Source organism: Amblyomma maculatum, chromosome 5, assembly GCF_055883805.1.
Source record: "Amblyomma maculatum isolate TAMU_Amacu chromosome 5, ASM5588380v1, whole genome shotgun sequence".
Lineage (NCBI taxonomy): Eukaryota > Metazoa > Arthropoda > Arachnida > Ixodida > Ixodidae > Amblyomma > Amblyomma maculatum.
In genome coordinates, this window is record NC_139348.1 from 66105807 (window position 1) to 66131310 (window position 25504).

Sequence of the window (25504 nt, forward strand, 5' to 3'; positions counted from 1 at the left end):
TATTTATTGAGAAGGAAACTAATCCTAGTTCTCGCCTCTCCAGTAAGCCTCAATAACACAGTACATGCCCATCCTTCAGTACGGTATATGCCTCATTCGGCTTCCTAGCCTCCCGAAGCCCTGTAACATTCCAATTCATACCCTCTAGTGCCTCTAACAGCACTGCTAAACAAGCTTCACTAGCTAGGGTTCTAGCGTTAAACGTTGCCAGGGTCAGTTTCCAATGGCGAGCTGTACAGTGGAGTCAGGGATTCTTAGCACCCACTGCTGATTTACAGGTCTGACAGTTGGTCTTGGTCAGTTGCTCCGCAGCCGCTGGTGACTGAGGGCCGGGGTTTTTTGAGACTAATGATGGGATGTTGCGGCCAATTACTGCACCAGGGTGACCAAATCCTATTTTGATGAGGGAGTGCGTTGCCGGAGGTGTTCACCGGCATCAGGTCGCACCCGAAGCCTGTATATGCAATTCTATCGACACACGGATTTGTTCTTTCCGGTGGATAATTGCACGGTACCGGGATTCAAACCCCGGTCGTGTTCCATACGAGGCGGATGTTCTGACGCTACGCCACCGCTGCACCACCGCTGACTTAGACATGCACTGAGATTTTATTTGAAGATTTCCGATTATAGTTTTGGTGTGGCTTTGTGTCGTTGTGTGTTATTGCTATCGTCCATTCCCTGTGCAATCTGTGTTTTCGTGTGTCTGTGTGGTCGGACACAAGCAGTGCGTTTCCCTTTTCTATGCCATCTTACCCCCCTGTGGAAAGATCTTATGGTATGGAAGACGAGGAAGGGCGACTCAAGTGCGTGGATGGGAGATAAATGAGAAAGAAGTGTACGAAGGAGTCGGTGTTCGGTGAGCGACTGCGTCTGTGTGTGACCCCTCCCGTATAAATACATCTCCAAGTGTACTCCTACCCCGTAACACTATATATATATATATATATATATATATATATATATATATATATATATATATATATATATATATATATATATATATATATATATATATATATATATATATATATATATATATATATAATTTGAAAGAGCACTGGATGCAATATTTGGAGATCGTGGGTTCGACTCCCACTATCGGAGCATTATTTTACCTTCTGATTTGCATTTAATTCTTTCTCACAAAATCATCATACGACCATGTTCGTGAATGTCAACTTAAAATCATAAATTATATCTCCTACATTTATTTACCTTGCTCTCGTGGACTATTGGCTCCTTTAAATGCGTCGTAATGAGCCCTCATTTACCCTTCAATGTTCTGCGTAATAATTGTGAGGGTCTAGTTTCTTGCTGTCTCGAGGTCATAAAGGTGGCGCAAGAGTGTTCTCGCACAGCTGCCGCCCTCCCTAATTCTCACGTGATACGTGACGCTCGCTTTATAACAGTATGTTTCCCATCCGCTGCTATGGAGGAGGGGGTCGATGATAAACACGGTCAGGTTCCCAAGTACCCAAGAAAGCGGAAGGTTGGACAGCGGTCGTTGTACCTCAGTTGAGAGAGCACTGGACGCGATATTCGAAATTCGTGGGTTCGATTCCCACCTTAGAAGTGCTATTTTTTGCACTTTGCATTTATTATTCTTTTTCTGTAAATCATCGCATTACTAATTCTTCTCAGTATTAACTTCAAAACAAAAGTATCCCCTATGTTTACCTTCGTCTCGTAGACTGTTCGCTCCATTGATTACACACAAACACACACAGACGCACACACACACACACACACACACACACACATATATATATATATATATATATATATATATATATATATATATATATATATATATATATATATATATAAGACACGAGACACTATTGACTTTGTTCATTTTCTGCGAAGGATGCTTTTATGCTGTCCCATCTCAGGCTTTCCGTGAGAAGCGCCTCAATCGATTTTATAATGCGTATAACTTCAATTCTAATGCTACCCAGTATGAGAACAGAATTCATACGGTTGTTCTTTAGAAAGATCATTCCGTTATAGTTTCAAGCATTTCATTTTATACAATTTTTTCCGATAACAGAGGCAAATATGAATAATACTTTCCCATTATTATTTGATCTATATCATTATCGCCACCCAAGAACATTGTGAGATCGTCGCCACAAGCTGTTAAAGTCATAGCAGGGGGTTTTGTAAATTATATAATTGGTATTGATATTAAAAAGTAGAAGGTCCAAAATGCGGTCGTGTGGTAATTGAATGAAAAAAGGTTTTAATGTTGATGTATTGTGGTCCTTAGCAGTATTTGAATATGGTTTTCTAGTTGGAAATTCACTAATTATTGACATATTCCTCTGACTCCATACTTGCGCAGGTTATGAAGTGTGCAGCTATACCTTCTTAAAGCCAGTATAAAGCCCAATAGCAAATTTACGGTCCACAACGCCAAGCAGAGTAAATTTGTCATGACTTCTACTTCTTGGCCATGTGTAATCCAGTCCCTGATAGGGCATGATGTCGTGATCTTTGGTTTCTTAAAGTTCAATTCAATACCAAACGTCTCTCTTTCACGCACGTCAGGAGTCTCTTGAGCTCTCCTTCAATCTCTGTAATTATTTTGTATCATACCCATATCTAACTTAAGTTGTTGATCCATTTTCAAGCACCCGGTGATAACTCGTCGAACTCGGACTTCCTCGTGATGCACTCTGCATATAGGTCAAAAAGGCATAGTGACAGTATATGCAGCCCTGCCTCACTCCTTTCTCAACCGAGGATGACTCAGTAAGACCACGTTCATAACATTTAACCTTTGATGTACTGGAATTTGTTGAATGCACATAATTTTAATTCATTTTTTACACACTTCATACAGGAGAAAAATGTATTTAAAAAGCTCTTGGAACTCTTGCTGGGAAAGAAGGAAGTATTCACTGAAGGCGGCAGTGTTGCATAACTCTTCTAATTTCCTATCAGCAAACGTTTGAAGAAAAAAATGGAATCAATTTCATTTAAGTAAGATTGCACAAATGTACAGACATTTCTACCCACAAGTATTCTGAAACTTAATTGATAAAGCCCGCGCAAGGAAGCATCTATACTTACGGTAATTTGCAAAGACGTGTTTTACATTCGCAGGATTTTCACTCGATTTGCTTTTGCGAGCGTAATTCATAACAAGCGGTCGAACTGTACCAAAATGTGCAGCTTTCAAAAAAAAATATTCTACCTTAGGGGTCTGCTTGTAAGCGCTTTAATGGGGCTCGTGGAAGCAATAATGGAATATATAAGTAAGCGAGAGAAAAGTGAGAATGATTTGTCTTTCACAAGATCTCGATCGTTACAATGCGAAAATGAGAGCCATTTGCGGGCCTTAGAAAAGAATGCTTTGATGGTATTATTTGGCAAACGGTGTATCATTGGTCTAATTGAATTCAGGCCTGTTATATACCGAGTGCAACAGGTTCACTTCGAAAGCATTTAGCCAATATAAAGCCCACCTGAAATATTAATAGTATTTTTTCCAGCCGTATCCGTCTCAATGGTGAAATTCATATTTGCCGACCTGAAAAGAAATTAGATTTATGTGCAGCAACTGACATTGGTGATATCTCTTAAGTATATGTTAGAGATATATGGCCTTATACCATAGATGTATTGTATTACACCTAAAGCAGCTAGTCTGCTCGAACTTCCCTGAAATGAACTTTTCTCAAATATAGCATGCTTCGGTCTCGTTTTCTCGGTGTCTTGCACAATGAAGTGCATTACGTGAAGCTGAATATGCAATATGGGTGCAACATTTTCGGGTAGCACGAGTCATGAGACGAGTTGTCTTTTATGTCTCATGGAGGTGTTATGCGATATTGGCAGCGGCGCAAAGCTGTGCATTTTTACTTCACTAAACCTCAGTAAGCATCCAATATTTTAGTACAAGAGAATAATTTTAGCACGAGAGCAATAGTCTATGAGGTATTAAAATCGAAGTCAAATTTATGAGCTCCTTGTCCCTGAAGTGATCTTGTCAGCCTACGTAAGTAATTGCATACGGACATTGCAAGGAAAAGGGAGAAGAGCAGATTCTAATCAAGGTATTCCTGTTCAATGGCGAGCTAGCAAACACTGTGTATCGGTAAGTTACCAGAAAGCTAATCGCAGCGAGTAATCTAGAATGACATTTTAGTTTTCAGTATATGCATGCAGAATCGCTTGCGATGGACGCTTAGAGTAATGTGTTTAAACCATCAACGCTTTGAGATTACTGTGTAAACCTGCACCACGCAGTGCAACTTTTGCTGCTTCCAAATACACAATTTTATGGCACCTAACGCGTGTAAAGACGGATAGTAAATTGTAGACGTCCATGCGTACCTCCAAGACCACTTTTTTTGGTCTGACTGAAAAATACAAAAACAATCATTGTTAGTGCAGTTACCAGCCCGCTAAGTTTTGACGTACACTTTCCAGCGAGCACGGATTTTCCCACAGCACCCCTTTTAGTGTGTATTATCTATTGTTAATACTTACTGGGAGCGCTATCTTTAGAAGTGTACCAATTGTGGACTTGGCGTAAAACCGCCGTGAAGAGCCATCGTAGAAAGGAAGCAGAAGAGCAGGAAAGACTAAAAAAAACGATGGTTCGCACTTCTTTATGCGGAGAACGCGTATATATTATATGCCCTTATGTATCTTTTGGTACAAGCCACACAAAGAAACAAAGCCATTTACCAATATGTACCAAAACGCGAGCGATTCACATTTTGTGTTCGATGAGGAAGCTTCCTATGCTTCTTTTCTGTGTGTCGTCTTTTAGCGCTGCAAATCCTTTTAATAACTGTGAACCAACAAGTCCAGATTGGAGTTTTGCTACAAATAAAGTTGTCTAGGGTATAGACCAAATGCCTTATGGAGAGTCTGCCCCCTGCTTGCTCCAATTCAGGCGCACAAGACTTTCAGAGCAGAAGACACACACGCAGTCGATATTCATAATGGGGAATAAGGAAGGCACTATGGCGACGAACGAAAAAATACGAAAATACAATATATGTGAAAGGAATGGCTATACACCCGGAGTGACAACAGGTAAAAAGCAATGTTCATTTTGCAAGGTGTCAAATGCTTTCTTTCATGAATAAGGATTAAAGCAGAATGATGATCATATAAAAAAAAAACAGAAAATTCTGTATGTTAGTTTCGGGTGCCCTTGTTACTAGGAATTGATACCTTATTGAAATTTGTGTGCCGCGTGTCGTAGTGGTGCATTTTCGGTATACTTGTGGTAAAAGTTATTTATTTGTTTACTTATATCCATATTTATTTCCTTATTATTGTACCCACATCGTTGCCCGGTATACAGTGGGGGTAAGAGAACTGAAACACAGATGAAAGAAGAAGGAAATGCAGATAAAAAGCAAACACGCAAGCAACTGCTTTTACAATAAAACAAGCACTCAGGCAAAAGGATCAAAAAGGAAACAAGGGCTTAATTGCACTGCATATTTCGCAGAGTTGGTGGGGTTGATGGTGAAAATGTCATTTGGGAGTTTATGCCAATCGCAAATTTTTTGGGGGAAGAATGACATCTTGAAGAAGTTCGTTTTACACCTGATCTCTCTAATTTTAAAGACATGATCAAGATCCGGTGAGACATAGTCGAGATTACGAAGGTAATGCTCCCTGTAAATACGACTTTATCTTATCGAAGATAATGTGCAGACAGTTTGGTCTAAGAAGTTTCGTTCGCTGTTGGAATTATTCCCATCCAAAGTTGTTCTTTGCAGCGGAGACGCTCATTTTTCTGAAAAAAATTGGCATTAACAAATCGCACCGCCAAATTCTGGATCGTTTCAATCTTTCGAATATCTACCTGCAGCAAAGGGTCCTGACAGAACAAGCATATTCAAGTACTGGTGTGATGTGAGTTTTATAGTGGAGCTTTTTTGACATGAGGCGTAAATTCTTCTCATTTCGGCGAAGAAAACAGCCCTCTCGAAGCCTTACTTGAAAGGCAATCTGTATGGTGGCGCCAGGACACATTTGCAGTGAACACAAGATATTTATGTTTGAACCCTTTTGACAACGTTCTCGCGTTAATACTGTGCGAAAAGTCATGAAAAGGTTTTTCGTAGTAAAACACATAATACAAGATTTTTTTAAACCTTAATATCCATGCGCCAATTATTGCAACAGTTATCAATCAAGGACAAATCTTTCTGCAGGGCAAAGCAATCATCGGAGGTATGGAGGACCCTGTATAGAACGCATTCGTGTGCAAACACGCATTTTTGAATATATATTGCAACATATATCATTCATATTGATTTAAAAAAGGATTGGCCTCTGAAGCGATCCTGAGGTGCAGCAGACCATAAGTCTGCCTGATCAAATTACGCTCCATTTAACACTACTATTTGATTTGTGAAATTTAAATATTCGTTAGTCCAGACAATAACTGAAAAGTTAGTGTGTACCATGATAGATTTCCAATCAGTAGAGAAGGGGGGACTAAGTGTAAAATGCTAGAGGATCGTAATGCATTTCTATGTAAGTGGCTAATGCTGAATTTTTGTTTATGACATTCCATGCATTAGGCAACTATTATCGAGTGTCGCCTTCCCCCTACGTTAATATAGCTGGATTACATTTCGTTATTTATGGTTTGTAGTCTCCTCTAGCTAAAAAAATCGTGTCAAAAAATATCCGAATATAGTTCTTAAGTAGTAGTAGTACAGCAGCAGTAGCAGTGCACAAGTAGTGTTTTAAGAGTACAGCATCCATGTATTTCATAAATAGTTTGTACGAACGTGCCCAACCTTTCACTCCTAACAGGTATTTGTGTGTCACGCCGTTGGGCCAACCTAGTGCGAGAGTGCATCAGTGGCTCCGCAGCAAATGTGCGCAGAAATGCTTAAGTACTGGTGGGCGATCTTCGAAATTGATGGATTTATTGCAAGTCGAAACAACCTTTTCAATTATCAGTTCTTGTGCTTTGCTAGAATGGGTAAGACGCTTGAATATTCTGCCAGAGTTCCCAAGTTCGATCCCGACAGCGGGCGGGTGCGTTTCGAGGGAGGCGAAATGGAGTGGCGTTCGAGTGCGATGTCAGTGCCCGTTAAACAACCAGACGTGATCGAAATTTCAGGAGCCTTTCAGTACCGCGTCTCTCAAAGCCCGAGTTGATTTCGGACGTCAAACCTTAAACCCCAACCAACAATTCTCTCTCTGCTTTCTGACTAGTTGTGGCAAAAAGTATGCAGTTGATATAAATTGCGAGGAAATTTATGTTTATCTACACATCAGCGTATGCCACCGTCCGCGGTAATGAGGCGGCTTATAACATACCACGAGGTATATACCACCGGGCTACGTAGGTGTACTCAGAAAAGGGAACGGTGAACGCAGGCAAATTAGAGAAAATTATTGTTCAATACAGATTGGCTTGGTTTGGTTTGTGGGGTTTAACGTCCCAAAGCAACTCAAGCTATTAGAGACGCCGTAGTGGAGGGCTCCGGAAATTTCGACACTTGGGGTTCTTTAATGTGCACTGACATTGCACAGCACACGAGCACCTTGCATTTTGCCTCCACCGAAAAGCGGCCGCCGAAGCCTGAATTCGATCCCGCGTCCTTGGGAACAGTATTCGAGCGCCGTAACCACTGCGCCACCGCGAGGTGAACAAAGACTAGAGTGTATTCTCGGAACCCCCATCATCATCATCATCATCATCATCTTTAGCAGCAGCAGGTGGACTGTACCCACTGCAGGTTGAAGGCCTTCCTCATATTCTTTAATGAAAAATAGAGATTTTAATAGCAACAGGAGATGTATGCCTGGTGGTGAGCCTAGCATGCTACTTCAATGAATCCCGGTTTTTTGCTAGCTGCATCCACTCGACCCCTGTTTATTTATTATTATGCATCCACCTAACCGTGCTGCCCTTCCCCCTCCCCCGACCGGTTGTTAAGTAATAAAAGGCAGTCGCCCAGAGGCGACGCCAAGCATACATGTACTGGTATTGTTAGAAAAAGGAGTTTATACAATCCTGCAGAGTTCCTTCCTATATAAACTCGGGATTCCATCTCCGAAATAAAGGGTGCTAAATATCGATTTTGAAACCTCCTAGAAGAGCGTGATGGGTAGTATGGGCCCCGAACTTATCTCCACTTTGTCCTAGTGGTTGCAGAGACCATCGCGTGTCAGGAAATTGGCGCACATTTTTGTTTAGTCAGCGAAGCGCGCAGAATGCGTTCGCGGGGCGTCGCGTAGAGAATTCCAGAGGCTTGCAGAAATGTCTCCTTTACGCCTTATGACAGCTCGTAGCCTTGCTCTCATAGGCTCACCCCCTTCTCATCACTCGGCGATGACGATGGCTCACCCGGTCGCAGAAGCAAGCGGATTTGTCCAGAGGGTTCGGCTGAAGCTAACCTATGGCGTCGTCCGTCTCGGCGGGAGAAGGGGAAGACGCTTGCAGATTGAAATTTACTTGTGTGGGAGCACTGTGGGAGCAGAGAGACGCGGCACGCCGTATTTGAGGTTGTGTCGCTTCGTGTGGCCAGCCAGTCAGTCAGCCAGTGTTAGAGCCAGTGTTGCAGCGAGTGTGGCTCGGCTCCCGCGGTCACCCTGTTACTTGGCAAGCCCACTGATATGCGTAGGAGATGGCCTCCTCTACAGGACTCCCAGATCGTGATTCTGCAGACGTAGGTCGGCAATAGTGCGCGGTGAACAATTTGGGGTTTATTATTCCAACTCACTTGTGTATTGTTCAGTGTTGGAAGCCTCTGTGTTTTTTATTGGAGCATCTCTTGTTACCTGCTTTGCATTAATTATCAGCGAACCCCTTGTCGACGCATTCATATTGGTGTGAATTTCTTTGTATTGCATCTTTCTGTAGGAAGTATGTTTTTGTGGTTAATTCTGACTAATTTTTACTGCGACAGGTAGCTGACTTCCGGCTGAGCTCACCACGCAAGTCAAGGACATCTCGTTTCAGACCGGAACAGCTACCCCCATTCACGCTAAGGATGTCTCGGAGTGTGCACACCAATAGTGGCACTTCGTTTGTAATTTACAATGGTTAATGTGTGATATTTGAACACAAGATCTTCCGCCCAGCATATGCAGGGGTGCTTCCCGACTCGCCGGCCTAGTGTTATATGGGAGGTGACTTTTTAGTTGGACAACAATGGTTGATTGGTTGGTTGGTTTGTGGGGTTTAACGTCTCAAAGCAACTCAGGCTATGAGAGACGCCGTAGTGGAGGACTCCGGGAATTTCGACCCCCCGGGGTTCTTTACTTTTGTACTTGACACAAAAGTTATATTCTTGTAGGCGTAATACCCAGTACACCAGATGCCTAGATGAATGATTATATACAATAAGCCAGCATTAAAAACGATGATCACTAAAGATAGTGAAGTGAGGTCCATATAGGTACAGTCGGAACTTCTGTACAGCGAACACAGCTGTAAGATACTCCAATTCAGTGACTGTAGTTGCAATCACATTTGGTAACGTGCAGCAGGCTTAGGCCGCAATGTACTCAGCCCCACTATGCAGCTGGACAAGTATCGCCTCAAAGTCGACTGCACTGTCGTAAGTGTCAGCCTCCGTCACAGCTGAAGGGTCGAAGTGGCAAAGGAGTAAGATTTTAAGATGATTAGTACTCGGGGTTCCACACAAATGGTGAATCCTTATTCAGGGCAGAGGTGAAGGGGTGCACAATGAGCGCAAAGCCAGCAATGAGCGAAGAAAAGGAGAAGAGAGTCTTCGGAAGCTCCGAAGGCTAACAGGGTGCTTGGAATTTCGAAGTCTAGTACCGAAGTGATCCTGTGAGGATTTGGCCAGATTCAATGCTTGTTGACGAGGAAGCGAAGGACTAGGCCGTGTCGGTCTTTAAAATGGCCCTTCTTTGACTTCAAAATGAGTCCCACTTTGTCAATACATTCAAGAGCAATGTGGAGTTTTTCAATGTACTCTTGGAAGGTCTTGCCTAATTTTTTGACATCTTCTAGGTAGCACATGAGCATTTCCTACTTAGTGTCCATAAGTCACTGGAACGTCGCAGGAACGCTGCTTTAATCCGAACGGCATAGCATTAAACTATAAGCTTCGTACAGACCATCTGGTGTTATGAAAGCACTCCCCTCAGGGTCGGATGGATGCAGAGGAATTGGCCACTAACTAGAATGGAGAATAAATATGTTGCAGAATTCATGCAGTCTTCTTCATCATCAATGCGAAATAGCGTGTATACGGTCTACGTCTTTGTCACCACATTGAAACGATGGTAGTTTACGTATATTTGCCAATAATGATCTTCGTTTCGCACTAGGAGCACAGGTGCGGTGCACGGACTGGAAGATTCTCGGAATATCTCTTCTCTTCAGCATTTTATCCACCTTTTCTTAAATCTTCTTGCGCTCTGCCGGGGAGGCTATAATGTTTTTGGCAAATAGGAAGCGCGTTTCCTGTGTAAATTTTATCCTGTAGTCTAGAGGCTGAGAAAGAGCTACGCGATGCGTGCAGGAAATGTCAAACACTTGGGAAAGAATCGTCAATATGCCTTGCAGCATATGGCGGTCATAAGAAAGTAGGGATAGGTAGACCATATTCTGAAGCCCAGTACAATATTCCAACATTTGTTTTGCGGCTAAGCTGCAATTAGGAACAGCTCCTACATTTCGGGTCATATAATGTACAAATCTCGCGAGTGCCAAACCAAAAGATGATCAGGCTCTTCTGGCACGTTCACAGCCCAGAGTTTCAAGCGACCAACCACTGCGTGCACGTTGGCGCGTGGCACAATATTTTTCTTTTCGCTCATTCGAGACATCTGGCTCAAAAACCGTTGAGTGTTTGCACACGAAACACCCGGATGATTTCGCTGGCACAAATGCTGCCGTCATCGCAGGCCGCGACACATCTTTCTTCAGGGAGAGAAGTGTTCCATGACTCTGGGATGATTATCCAGTAGTGCGGGAAGAATCTTCGGCTGCAAAGGCATTTCTCCGGAACCGAAGTCTAGCTAGCACCACACTCGTGCAAAAAGCCAACGCCCAAGATCACGTTATGCGTGACTTCTCAATACAACAAATTCTCTTCTATAGCACTCGTCACCACGCACAACTGAAGCTGAACACAAGCCAACAGGATGTAAAGTTTCACCCCAAATTCCACAAAACGTACTGTGTTTGTCAAATACAATGTTGACTTTCTGTCTAAGGTGGTTGTTAATTGAAAGGCTTACAAGTAACACAGCGGCACTAATGTCAACCAATGTATCCGTTTTAACATTGTCCACACGCACTGACACTTTGTTTTAACTTAACAATATGCGGCGGTATTTATAAATTAATCGTCCGGCGACCGTACCTATATCGGTTGCACCACCTAGGTTTGCAGCGGTGGGGAAACAAAGCAACGACGGGGTGATAGTAAATGGTCGTGTCGTTGCGGCGCGGGAGTGATGGTGTTATCGGATACCGCGGAGTCATTGCGTGCACCGTGTTGGAGAGGAGAAGCCCGATAAAAGGTAGCGGGTGACTGCTCACACTGGCCGTCATGCCTGATGTGTAGTGGTCGTTCTACAGAAGGTCGAGAAATTTGACGACACGAGCAAAAGCTGGAGTTATGCTCGTTGTCCCCACGACAATAATATATCGGTGGCTATAGTACACTGGTAGCTGACTAGGATTCCTTGGAGGCCCAGAAGAGGCAACGGAAGCACTACATGGCGCACGACGATGCACTTCATACGGATGGGAAGGAAGCTGCTGTAAATAAGAGTGCGGCGTTGATTGCTAGGCGCGCTGCGTGCTTCCTTACTTACTCCCACTGCTCCCCTTGAATATGGCTAAAGACGGCAACGCCCAGCAAACGTCACAAACAGTAAGAAACTGGCAGCATCATCACGAACTCAGGACATTCAACGGGAAATCTGACGAAGATATCGATTAGTGGCCAACACATTACGTACTGGTGAGCCAGTAAAATGAATGGACCTGCGCTGTAAACTAGCTAATGCATTCTTTATGGAGGCCACTGCACTAATTGGGTTCTGCAACCATGAAGACACGCTTACCTTCCTGGACCATTTCACGGAGGAAATAAACAAGTGGTTCGGCTATGGAGCTGGAAAGTAGAAACGCGCAGAGCAAACGTTGCTGCAGCGAGCCCAAGCAGATTTTCAGACTTTTACCACATACATTGAGAAAAGTTTGAAGCTTTGCAAAGTGGTGTACCCACGAATCTCTGAAGAAGATAAAGTTGGGCATTTGCTGAAAGGCACTGATGAAGCTGAAGATGCATTCCTAGTCAGCAAATATCATTTTAACTCGTCCACTCTCATGATCAGGCAGAGCCGTATTTTTAAAACCCTCAAGCTTCGTCGTATCGTTCCTAAATTTTGATGACTAGCGTACGTCACATCAGCAGCAAATGTAGATGTTGGTACCCCCAAGTCAATGGCTGGCTTTATATGCCAGACCGTCCTAGAAGAACTGCTTCGAAACTAGGTCTGTTGCTTCCGACATAAAGACCAATATGAAGGTACGCGCTACAGCCAGAGCCCGTCACCCCATCCGCTTCTTGAACTCCCGCTAACACTGCATCCAACTTCGACACCTACCGAAAGTATGACACTCTCTTGACAGCAACGCTTGGGAAAGTCATTGGCTGACTTTATATGCCAGACCGTCCAAGAAGAACTGCTTCGAAACTAGGTCTGTTTCTTCCGACATAAAGACCAATATGAAGGTACGCTTTACAGCCAGAGCCCGTCACCCCATCCGCTTCTTGAACTCCCGCTAACACTGCATCCAACTTCGACAACTACCGAAAGTATGACACTACCTTGACAGCAGCGCTTGGGACGAGGGATTACCGGCACAGACGGAATTGTTCGCAAGCAATGCAGGCCAGCTGCGATACTTGCCCTCATCACGTTATTATGCACTTTACCGTTTACCGGTGTACCCAGCCCTTATGTGCTACAGCTGTGGAATTACAGGACATATTTGTCGGTACTGACGTCGAGAGAACATGCGGCTGCAAGACCACCGCTTTGGCCCAACGCTTTTTATCGGCTCGAAAGCGAAATTAACCGCCCAACGCCTTCATTCTCTTGGAATAGCATCAAGTACAACCCAGCACAGTTGCGCAACGCCTCGTCTGCTTCTGACCGCAGATGTCACAACTGCAACGACAGCGGCGCTCACCATCTCATGGGCACCGTTATCCACCTCCGCGAACCTAGGCGGGGATCTGCGTAGCTGAGGCTATGTAGGTGTCAATACCGCAGCCTGTGTTTATGTCGAAGGACCGACTTGAAGTATTCATTGATGACATTTGCAATGTGGCTTTGGTGGATACTGGGGCAAGTGTTGGGTATGAGCTTATATTCTACGAATCGCCCGGGACGCAAAGTGATGTTCAGCGGGAACCAAGCGGTTGTATTGATGCTGTTGGCGGCTAATGTTTCGTGCCATTTGGCATGTGGTGTGCGAACGTTGTTATTGGTGGTCGAGTTTTGATATGAACTCACCATGTTGTCTCATTCTACACATGAATAATTTTTGGCCTAGACATCTTGCAAACGTTTCCTGCAACTTGAGACTGCTGCTCTGAACACATTTCAATAAACATGTAGTGTGGTAATCTTCGTTATCATAATCACCGGCATGAATCGCGCGCTGGCGCACTCGAGGACGAAGAAGTTGGTTGCTGTCTTGGTGCTTCGATAAGCCTGACGCTACGCTTGACGCTCTGCTGCGAGTTCATCCTCAGCGGCTAGATCCATCTGGGTTGACTTATTAAACACACCCCTAAAATTGGTTCAGGTGCTGCTGGGTACGTTCCCATCCATGCTGGAACTAAGAAGCCACACATTGCCCTCTGCTTCCACCACGCCGGACGAGACCACCTCAACATCGCCGCCTATCCCATCCACGGTCCTGTGTTCTGGCATTCCACAGCCACGTGATCCATGCCTCTTCAGTGGCATGACCGACCAAGACATCGACGATTGGGTGTCGGCGCATGAGCGTGTTAGCAGTTACAACAGATGGGACGAGACTATCAAGCTAAGTAACGTAATCTTTTACCTGACGGACGTGGCAAACCTCTGGTTTCGCAACAATGAGGCAGACCTGTCATCTTGGTCTGCATTTAAGCAGAATTTTGCGGAGGTGTTCGGCCGTCATGCAGTTCGCAAGCTCCGAGCAGAAGAACGCTTGCGTGAGCGCACTCAGCATGCCGACGAGTCATTCACAGTTATATAGAAAACATCGTGACCTGTGCAAACGCGTCGATCCACTAATGTTCGAACCGGCCAAGATGGGAAACATCCTGAAATGTATCTCTGAGGCCGCGTGTCGATGCCCTGAGTGAAAGGTCCTAGCTGCCACCGTCAGTGACGTTTTTAAACTTTGCCAGAGCTACGATGAGCTTCGCAGCAGCGCGCTTCTACCAGACGGTCCGGTGCTAGAGACGACACCATCTCTACACTAGCACTGGGCGGTTCTACTACATCCGAGGACAGCCCTTTGATTCAACTGATCAAAGCCCTCTTTCGAGAAGACGCCCGTCAGCTATCCCTGATCCCTCAATTACAAGATACTGGCCGCCTTGTTCCTGAGATGGCTCCATCTTTGGCCCCTACCATACGGCGTGTCGAGCAAGACTGCATGACTCATGTCCTTACGCCTAGTCCCGTGCTCCCGGCCAGTCCTGTATTGCCGCCTAATCCTGTGCAAGCGCAAGTAACGGCAACACTGATGTATGTCCAAGTTGTGGCCAGTCCTCCGAAGCCAACCGCTTCTTTTTCCTACCAGGCCGCCCCTTCCAACCATCATTCGCCTTTGCCTGGGTCTGCATTTCATCTCCCCGTTCCAAGGGTATGCCAATGCCCTACGTACCCTTGGTGTAACGCGGACAACCGGCTAATCTGCTACTCTTGCGGGCTGCCGGGCTATGTTGCACGCCTTTGCCGCCGACGCCATCCACCTTCTCGGTCTGACCTCTGGAACTACTTGTACGACACCGACCAGCCCTCGCCGAGAACTCACCCGGTTACGACTTTGTATCTCGGGACAATTAAACGTATACCACTCGCCGATCATCTTCCCCTCGTCGCCGTTCACCGTCCTCGCTTCTCCGACGTTCTACCGGAACTGTTGAGGGAAACTAACAGTCGCAGTTCCCGGGGCAAGAACTGCGCTTCGTTTGAACTCTTCAAGTACTCCGTCTTCTCCCGCTAACGTGATACAAGTGTTTGTCGACGGCGTCGTATACTCACTATTGTTGACACCGGCGCTGCCGTGTCCGTCATCAGTAAACCTCTTTGGCGTCGCCGTCGCTAAGTGACCACCGCACTGTCCGACCTTTCGCTTCGCACCGCTTCATCCCAGCGCATTCATTCCTCTGTGGCATGCACGACCCGTGTTCTCATCGAAGACGCCTTATACACCAGCGCCTTCATTGTACTGGCTCACTGCTCACACATCATCCTGGGCTACGATTTCCCTGCCACTCATCCTGCCGTTACTGACTGCGCCCGCGCGAAAGTTGCCTTTTTTCCTGTTTGTGACGCTGTCTTGTGTGACGTCCCTACCCGGTATGCAAAACTCCTTGTCGCCAATAACACCGACATTCCTCCATTTGCTGCTGCCCTCGTTCCACTCTCCTGTGAAATTGTTACTTCTTAGACCGTCTTCTTCACACCTTCCGTCGCCGCTTTACGCCGTCCCTGCCTCCTGCTTCCATTTGCTGTTCTCAAGCTCTAAGATGGCCTTAGTTCAATGTAAGTCTCAAATCCCTTTGCGTGCCCGTCCATCCTTCTACGCGGCGAGTGTCTCGGTCTTATTGAAGAACTTGATCCCGCGCTTTTCAATACTCGTCCTGCCACGCCGACTTGTTTAGATGTTAATGTTCCCAGCTCTTGCAATATGGTGACTGCTTCGACACCACCCGATGTTCTTCAACAAGCTATTGACGCAGATCTTCCACCCGCGCAATGCGATCAACTCGCTGCTCTTCTACAGAACTTCACTTCTGCCTTCGACCTTTCTCACACTGGCTCTGGGCCGCACGTCTGTCGTTACGCACACAATCGACACTGATACAAACGAACCTTTACGACAGCATCCTTATCGCGTGTCGGCCTCTGAGAGCCCTACCATTGTTAATAACGTGGACTACATGTATCGCCGGGGTGTCATACAGCCATCTAACAGTACACGGGCTTCTCCGGTTGTCTTGGCCACCACGAAAGATGGTTCCATTCGGTTTTGCGTCGATGACCGTAGACTAAAAGAGATCACGCGCAAATACATCTATCCTCTGCCACGAATCGACGACGCCTTGGACTGTTTACAGGGTGCCGAGTATTTTTCCACCGGAAGGTGCCGCTGGCTGACTATGACCGCTTGAAAACTGCCTTTATAACACCGCACGGTTTGTACGAGTTCAACGTTATGCGCTTTGACCTTTGCAATGCCTCGGCTACATTCGGGCGCCTGATGGACACTGTTATTCGTGGACTCAAGTGGCAGACCTGTCTTTGTTATCCGGACGACGTCGTAGTTTTTTCTACTGACTTTTCTTCTCACTTTCTTTGTCTAAAGCATGTCCTCACGTGTCTCGCCAACGCTGGGCTTCAAGTGAAATAAAAGAAGTGCCACTTTGCCGCTCGAAAACTAACAATTATTGTCCACGCAGTTTTTAAGGACGGCATTCTTCCCGATCCCACCACACCTCGCGCAGTTGCAGAGTTTCCGAAGCCAAACTTCCCTGAACCAGCTCCGGAGCTTTATCGGCCTGTGCTCGTTTTCGACGTTTCATTTTGAACTTTGCCACTCTCATCGCTGCTCTGATCCAGCTCCTCGCCGGCAGCTCCGACCTTTCCACCTGGACTCCAGCCTGCGATAAAGCCTTCGACACTTGACACCGCCTTTTCGTTTCGCCTCCCATTCTGCGCCTCTTTGATCTTACTGCGCCTACGGAGATTCACACTAACGCCAGAGGTAATGGGCTTGGTGCCGTCGTTACCCAACGTAAGCCTGCTTTCAGCGAGTATGTTGTGGCGTACGCCAGCCGAACATTGACGAAAGCAGAGACAGAGTCTAACTATTCAGTAACAGAAAGGAATGTTTGGCCATTATTCGGGCCATCGAAAAATTTCGTCCCTATGTGTATGGCCGACCGTTTATGTCGTGCCTATCACCACGCTTTGTGCTGGCTGGCCTCTCTGAAAGACTCCTCTGGTCGCCTTGCTGGCTGAGCTCTCTGTCTCCAGGAGTGTGTCATTCAGGTCATTTATCGATCAGGTCTGAAGCATACGGGCGCGGACCCTCTTTGCTGCTTGCCATTGCCTAGTGATGCCTCGTCTGACCACCTCTGTGCTTACGGTTTGTCGACTCTTGCCGCTGTGGACATGGCCACCGAACAGCGGAATGACCCGTGGATCAGTGCGATTTCGGATTTTCTTTCATGTCCTACCCCCGGACATTCATCAAAGCACTCGTCCGGCAAGCCCACCATTTCTCCATTTGTGGTCTTCTCTATCACCGCAATTATTTGCTTGAAGGACGGAAATGGCTTCTAGTCATCCCACGTCAACTCCGCGCCGAAATTTGCGCTGCGTTCTACGGTGACCCACATTGTGCCCACGGTGGCGTATTGAAAACCTACACGTGCGTTCGTCTGCGATTTTACTTTCGTGGAATGTACGTCATTGTACGACATTTCGTGCGCGAACTCCTCAGAGTTCCCCTGTTTCGTTGCAGCCGTTACCCTGATAAGATATGAAAGAGCACTTGCCTCATTGATAGGTGGGGTGTTCTGAGCCCCTCGAGCCTTTCACTTAGATCTCAGCTATCCATGGGGATGCAGCACTCGCAGCTCCTCGTAAAGTCCAGGTAATACTCCTTGGTTTCGACACCAAAATGTTGAAAAATGGGCCACGAGCACGCACCCAAAGACTGAGGTCTGGGACGGTGTCTAGAAAGACAAAATTTAATGCGTTAGCTTTCTCAAGATGGCGACTCAACCATGTCCTTGCTCACGAGCTCGCCCTTTCTTTTTCTTCTTCTTTCTCCCGCCAGCTCGGTATCTTCCTCCTCGTTGGCGCGGAAAGAAGAGCGGTGCTGAAGATTTAATATAGGCGATGGAAGTCGCTCCGGGAGCCGCTCAAGTAGCCGTCGAACTGCTTCGGCCGGTTTCAGCCTACGAGGTCTTGCAACAACACATCAGCGCGCACGCCAGGGACGTTTCATCGAGATGCGTACTTTTTCCAGCGTTTTCAGGGCACGGCACTGGGCGCGTAAGCGCCTTGCTTGTGCGCCTCTCGAGCGCCTTATGGACAGGGGCCTTAAGAGACAAGCGTTTACTTGTGTGTTTATGGGTCGCCCTCCAAACTTGCACCCCCATACGTTTCGCGGTGTTTTAAAAATATTCGCTTCGGTCATGAGATTTCATACTTTCACGATCTGTTCTAGGATGTTCACGGTTACTCTGCTTAGAAATATTTGCTTTCCGTGTATTCCTATAGGCGCTAACCCTATTTTTCCCCAGCAGTCGGCTGCGACGCCGCGAGCGCCCCCTTTGTTTGTAAACACGGTGTTGGTTTATAGGGGCTTCACTGGCACAGACCAGGCTGTGCAAATGCAGTGTTCGGCGTCGATGGGGCCAAGCCAGTGGACGCGATGCACACGCATGAATAGCTATTGCGCAAACACAAGAAAATTAATAAGTTTAGTGCTTTATGTTTCTTTGTAATCGCTTCCTGGGGATTGCACATTGATGCTAACAACGTAGCACTTGCTGAACAAAGTTTGGAAAGCAAATAGCACCTTTAAGAGAGCGATAAAAGGCAATGCTAGCTCACATTTACTTATTCATAGCAGGCATGATCATCCCTTGTAAAGTGAGTTTTTTTTTCTTTTTCAAAACACAAGATGCCCCTGAAAACCTTGAAATTATGTTCATTTCAAAACAAAGCTGCGATGACCTTTATTTAGGTTATTACGAAGGAAATTCATTCACCAGTGGGGTAATAGCCAAGGTTTCGACCTCTTCACCCGTGAGGTGGAAAACGTTTCACGCTATATTTGCAGTGGTTCGGTAAAATCAATGCCACAATGTGAACCACGAGAAATACTTTGCGACAGTGGCTTTCTAATTTAATGGACAGCTTGCACTTTTTGAAAGAACCGTTATCCTGTTCACCTCTCATCTCACCCTACATATCTCACAAGGCGGCCTCGGCGGCAGCTTTTCGATGGAGGCGAAAAGCAAGGCGCCCGTGTGCTGTGCGATGTCAGTGCACGTTAAAGAACCCCAGGTGGTCGAAATTTCCGGAGTCCTCCACTACGGCGTCTCTCATAGCCTGAGTCGCTTTGGGACGTTAAACCCCACAAACCACAAACCAAACCATATCTCACAAGGAGACCAGCATACTAAAACGGAAACCTTCTGAATCAAATATTTTTACTTTTCCGTACAAAGGCATCCACTGAAAGAGAGCGCGTAACAGGCGCCCCTTCCCTTCTACTCGTCACTCTGACTGAAGGTTATGTACGCGCGCGAGCTTCTGATGCTAGCGCCGGTGTCTGGCCAGCAGTGCCTGCCGCGCTCTTCCCAAGTCATAGCCCAAGTAGCCACGGCGGCTCATAGCCAGGCCTTGGCCGGTGCTGGCGTCGCGCGACAAAACTTGAGCTTGGGTTCCCTATGGCTTTCGAGAGCCTCGCTTCCTCCACTGAGGCGTCCGCCTGGGTGCACGTGAGCGTCACTTCGAACTTTTGATGCCGTTTTTCTATATCTTTGGCAGTTCCCTGCCACTGGACACTAGGCTGTTCCTCTCTGCCTTTGGGGCCGCGGTCCGGGCGAGGCCAGCCGTGTCCGTTGCCTGTTTACCACCAAGCCCGTGCTCTAGTTCTGGAACTGCTGCCATTGCTGCACGGGCGAAGGCGCGAAGTTCGAAGGCTGGAATCATGGTGCGCCGCTTGCTTCAAGCAGCACCGATGCAATGGGGATTATCACCCAGGGCAGGAGGGAGGACTCGTTTGAATTCCCTCATCTTCTCAAGCCAGGGCTGAACCGGCGTGCTGGAGTGCGGAAAATCCGAGACGGCGGCGGGAAAGTTCAGAGTGTTCTGGTATCTCCTCGCCCTCTCGTTCGTGAGTTATTTGTTCGAGCCTCAATGCGAGCTGCTCTAAGGAACTTTGTATGACACCGCAGCCAAGGGGCGCGCCGTGTAATCATCGCCTTCATCTCTTTCGCTCCTTGAACGCAAACGGCGTAACCCGTACGTACGCGGAGTGCCGGTGTTGTAGTAAGGCCAGAAGGTGGGCGATCGGTAGGCCTAAATGTATTCAGCACAAGCTTCGCGTACAGGAACGTTGCTGCCTTGTGTAATGACACGCGCCGGATAACTTCACATGAGTCATCTCGTGTACTTGCGGGCGACATTCGGCGCCTTCACCTACTATGCACACTGTAACATTGCGAGGAGGATTACCTTCCGTTATATCTGCTCGCGCGCGAACTCCCGCGTCTGGTGGTCCTACACCAAAAGCTCAGACTCGAACCTAGTAAATAAGAACCGCGTTTGTACCCTGCATGTGTACTCTTATGCATGCAGCCTCAGCAAATTTGCTGGCTCCGCGCATTATAGCGATGCCTGTAGAGACTGCTCTCGGGTTTTTCCGCGTCTGTGCTAACCTGAACAAACGTCAGTGCAGCTTCCACAACACCATCCCTGTTAAAAATATTGCTTCAGCTCTCCCACGTGACTGGTTTCGCTGATTGAGACCGCTTTCGTGTCTTTAAGTTGGTGTTTAAGGCTCGAATGTTTCTGTGCAATCACAAAGGGCCCTACCCATCAGGGCGCTAGGCCGGCCGCGAATCCCGCGAATGATGTCGCTGAGAGCACGAGTTTGCTTCAGAACCGTATCTCCGACCTTGAACTAACATTCTGTGTGGGATTGGTCATGGCTTGCCTTCATGGGCCTCCTCACAGCTTCGGCTTGCCTCCCTAATGGCTCTGGCCAAACGCTCTAGCAATCTCCGTGCGTAGCCGTCATTTTTCACGACATTGCGGATATCGTACGACCACTGGATCACAATCGGGTCGGTTGCCGTGTGAAGCTCCTGTCAAAATGAGTAATGCCGGCATGAAGTCGGTCAAGCAATTTACACTCTTGCGTAGAGAGAGGGATATGGCAGCCAAATGTTCATTCCAGTAATGGTACGACCGCGAAAATGTGCTCAGGAGCGGCTTGATATTCTATTTCGGCGCTCACTCCCATTTGACTGGGGATTGTATCATGTGGTTTTCATCTGCTGTACATCCATTGCTGCTCACGTATCACGAAAAACCTTGCACGCGAAATACGTGGTATTGTTGGTTATCAGTCGTTCGGGAAAGCCACAACGACAAAACACCACAAACAACTTTTTCAGGACCTCCCGGGCAGTCGCTTTCCACCATGGGTATATCGCACTTTGCAGCGGCACAAGGGGCACGTAACAAGTACTTATTGCACTTCTTTTTACTGCGCTGCAGCGGACCAACGAGTCACAAACTAGTATTTCCAAGGGTTTCGTGCTTATCGTGGGCTGGAGTAAGCCACCAAACGAGAGCACGATAAAGTGGCCCCATCTAGCCAGTGTGGGCAAGTTGGGCTGGGGCACAATAATAATACTCATGAGGGCCAGCTTTAGAGATCAAGCGAGTAAGCTTAAATTAGGATTCCCCTGCCTTTATTTCATTTGGGCATCATAGGCAAGGGCCAACTGAGTACAAATTACCGCATTTGCCCCTCTAGGGCCCCTTTCGGGGAATGTTAGGGATGATGCAAAGCAAATTTTGGCTTTGTGTACAAAAAAGCCTGGGCTAACCTGTGCTTCACACTGGGCAGCGGGGCAAAAAAAACGGGCATGACCTTACGTTGCCTAAGTGGGAACTTTGATGGGTACTCGAAGGAAGGTAAGATGGAACTGTGGGTTTAATGCCGAAAGCGCCTGAGTGGCCCCAATGGGACTCACCACAAAACCCTCGATAGATTTCTCAGGGCCTGTGGCGGGGCTTGAAAGTTCTCACACCCGCATCTGCCAACATCGGCCTTTTGCGGGGGGCTTTAGGGCAGATGGGATGCAAAATGTGGCCCCAAAGCAAATAGAAGATGGGCTAGCCAAAATAGGGCTGCCCACTCCAAACCCGAATAGGTCCCGTATGGATCGCGGACAGGCTGACAAACGGGCATGCCCCCACGCTGCCCACACGTGCCTTTTTCGGAGCACTTGCGGGAAAGTGCAATATATATTCATAATATTTGTGGTAAAAATAAGGTGAGCGCCATTCGGGTTGCCCGCGGAAGACCATAGTGGGTCCTAACTCGGCCGTAGGCGGGCTTAACACAACGAAGCTTCTCCATTCTATCATTAATGGGGCCGTTTTAGTTTTGCCATTCCTATTATACGCGCTGCTAACTGCCTCTTCTCAAGATTTTATATAATTGTTGTAAGTATGTTCACGCCTTTTATGAGGACTATCGTTTTGTTATTCGGCGAACGATGGTAATTATGCATTATGGGCAAAAATATGCAGCAGTACCTTTTCCTTTTTACTAGTATGTACTGAGCCACATCCGAATCTTCCCTGGGCCATGCCTACTTGACAATCAATATCGAAATAAATTTCCAGACCAGCATTTATGAGGCAACGTGGGCCAGCCCACATTTTATAGTTTTTGCATGATCTCTTGTTTTGCTTTGTATATAATACATGGTGAAAAATATTGCTTCATGTTTCGCTCTTTATTGTTAAGTGAAATCGGGTAACCCCGAAAATTTCGAACTCAGCCCATGAGACAAAAACATGGGCAGCTAAAATGGGGCTGGTCTTTGTTGTCCCAGCTAAACGAAGCCCGCGCCAGTACGAATCGTGTATTTAAAGGATTACTCAGAAGAATGTTTAAACTTTGATCAGTGGGGTGCACCCGCCACTAAAGAAGCAGAGCCCATAAGGGATTTTAGTGAGCTGCCCAAAATCGACGCATTTTGCGTGTAATCACGACGTTGAAGCTCTCATTGGAGGCGTCTTTGTCAGGCACGTATTTTAGCAAAGCTCCTTCACGATCCAACATGAGGGTTTCTAACTCACTTTTAAAAATCAGGGATGTCAAATTTCCGCAAATTTTGAAGGTGGGAAAAACAAATATTGAAAATACTAAAAAGTATGAAATATTTGTATTAATCAAGAAGGGTAGCTGCATTAATAAAACAAATAATCTTTTTTTCGAGCAGAGAGCTGCTCGTGCGAATGTCACGCCGGTTTTAGATGGCATAAAATTACAAATTACACTTTGGTTCGTTGTAGAAGATTACTGCCACGTGTGTATTGCCGCCTCCACTATTGCGTGTCAGCAGAAGTGATCAAACTGAATCAAAAACTTCGTTAAAACTTCAAATTTGGCTAGTTGGTAATTTCTTGTTGGAATAATTTTGTAAGGATGAGAGAAGGAGAAATTCGTAGTAGGGCGGGTAGGAAAGGTTCTGTGTTTCTTTCCGTGCCTCCTATTACTTAGCGCGTTATTTTTTTTTCCGTCTTATATATATTTCACTTGTAGCTTGTTTTTTTCTGCAAAATCTTATACGGAATTCAATCTGTATTATATAAATATATCTGAATTATTCTCTGCAATAAATCATGTGATGGTAAGGTCTGACCATATTTCCGTGCTTTCTCCTTCCTGGTACTAGTGCAGTCTTTCTACATTTACATCTCAATGTGCTTTTTATATTCCTGTCAGTTATTATGTAATATTAACCTTTTCTTTATCACGCACTCTTTGAGGTTTATTTCATTTTTTTTTATTACACACGCAACCATATCTACACGCAACAATTCTGTATGTTCATCGTGCGTTTTTATATATGCTTACATTTACTCGTGTTTTTATTTTTCTCGTGCAAATGTTAGCATACAGTTTAAAGATTGCCACATTTATCGCCAAACAAGCCATGTGTAAATAAGTATTCGACATTTCTGCATATTAAGCTGTACTCTAGTCCTTTAATATCAGCGGCTCCTTTTTCCCTTTATCAAATCATGGTAATTTCCCGTTTACCGCGTTTAGCGTTAGTACCGTAAGCCATCTGGCAAAAAATAAATTGTTTTGGATGGGTTCTCAGTTTGTTATAGTGAATACACTATACGCACGTTAACTGCCAGTTCTATTTTTAATTTGGTCGTTGACATACTAAGGCGATGTAGTACTGGCGATGTATTTGTGCTCGCTTCTTAGATTGTTCTAATCTGTTCATGTGGAGTTTAAGACATTTCTTCTTCCAGTTCAATCTGTATGCATTCAAATTTTATCATGTTGTTTTTAATGGGTTGGGACACAAAGTTTTGGGGATTTTTAAGCATATATGGGGGTTTCTCTGTATGTGAGGTCCCCACAGCCAAAATCTGGGCACAACAAACCATTTACATATATCTTAATTGAGCTCCAAAAAACGCTTTATATGCTATTTCGCCCGACCGAGACGCATCGTTAGCACCATTTAGTTGATGACGTATGAAGCTTATAAGCGTATCAGTGAATACTGGGACGGCACATCACAGTAACGTGACGTACTATCAACAGTGCAACGACACATGACAACTGCCAGCTACTGCATTGGTGGTCGATGGGCTGATAGGCAGGCGCCTCCGCTGGTGAATTGGCATCGGCACCCAAACGGAACCTTCTCACAAATGAGACTACAACCTGACTAGATTTTCTTTGTACTTTATTGGAAATACAAATAAGTAAATCAAGACTACATTTCATATGCTCGCATTCCGACATTCAGAGAAGGATGGAAAAACAAAAAAATGCAGCATTTCGGCATTTGAAATTGTTGTATTAGACTAAGACTTTGTCATCATCGTTCTGAAGTAAGCCAAATTTTTTGAACAAAAATGAAATCAATTAATCAATTATATCTTTCTGTAGCTCTTTCAGGGCTGTTTCCTACATAGAAGCAGCCATCTATCAATTAGCACACAATTCCATGTTTCTTTAACGGAATAATACCTTATAATGTTTTTCGGTTTTTCATGCCTCGGGAAAAAAGGAGAAAAAAGGTTTTTTGCAAAATTTTTCGCTTTTTTCCGAGCCCTTTCATCTCTAGTAGCAATACTAATACACTAGAGTTATCGCCAATCACAGAACCAAGGACTTCATAGCGCAATTTGGTTTCAGCTGTCGGGGCATCCTCTTCACAAAGGTATTTGATTAACTCAGACAGTGCTGGTCTTCATGCTGAGTCCTGAGAACCTCTTTTCTGCTTAATGCAATTTGGAGGAGCACCTCTGCTCTCAAAACCAGCATGTGCTTCCGGCGTTCCGCCGATGGGGCACTTTCCGCGGCGCGCTCCCTCCGCAGAGGGGGAGTCAGCTGCCCTTCCGTTTCTTCCTAGGATTCGCCTTCTGGGTGGGTGGTATCAGTGACCGGTGCCCATGACAGCGCTTACGCGACAGCACTGGC

At 45.9% G+C, this 25504-nt stretch overlaps 1 long non-coding RNA gene across 2 annotated transcripts in view; it reads right to left on the minus strand.

Moving 5' to 3' along the window:
• Positions 1–4338: 4338 nt before the first annotated feature.
• The window catches only part of LOC146188434 (uncharacterized), a 47053-nt gene continuing 25887 nt past the window's right edge, over positions 4339–25504 (minus strand). For both annotated transcript variants that reach the window (XR_014707204.1, XR_014707205.1), the window contains exon 4: positions 4339–4370. This is a non-coding gene — a long non-coding RNA (uncharacterized LOC146188434). The remainder of the gene's footprint in view (positions 4371–25504) is intronic.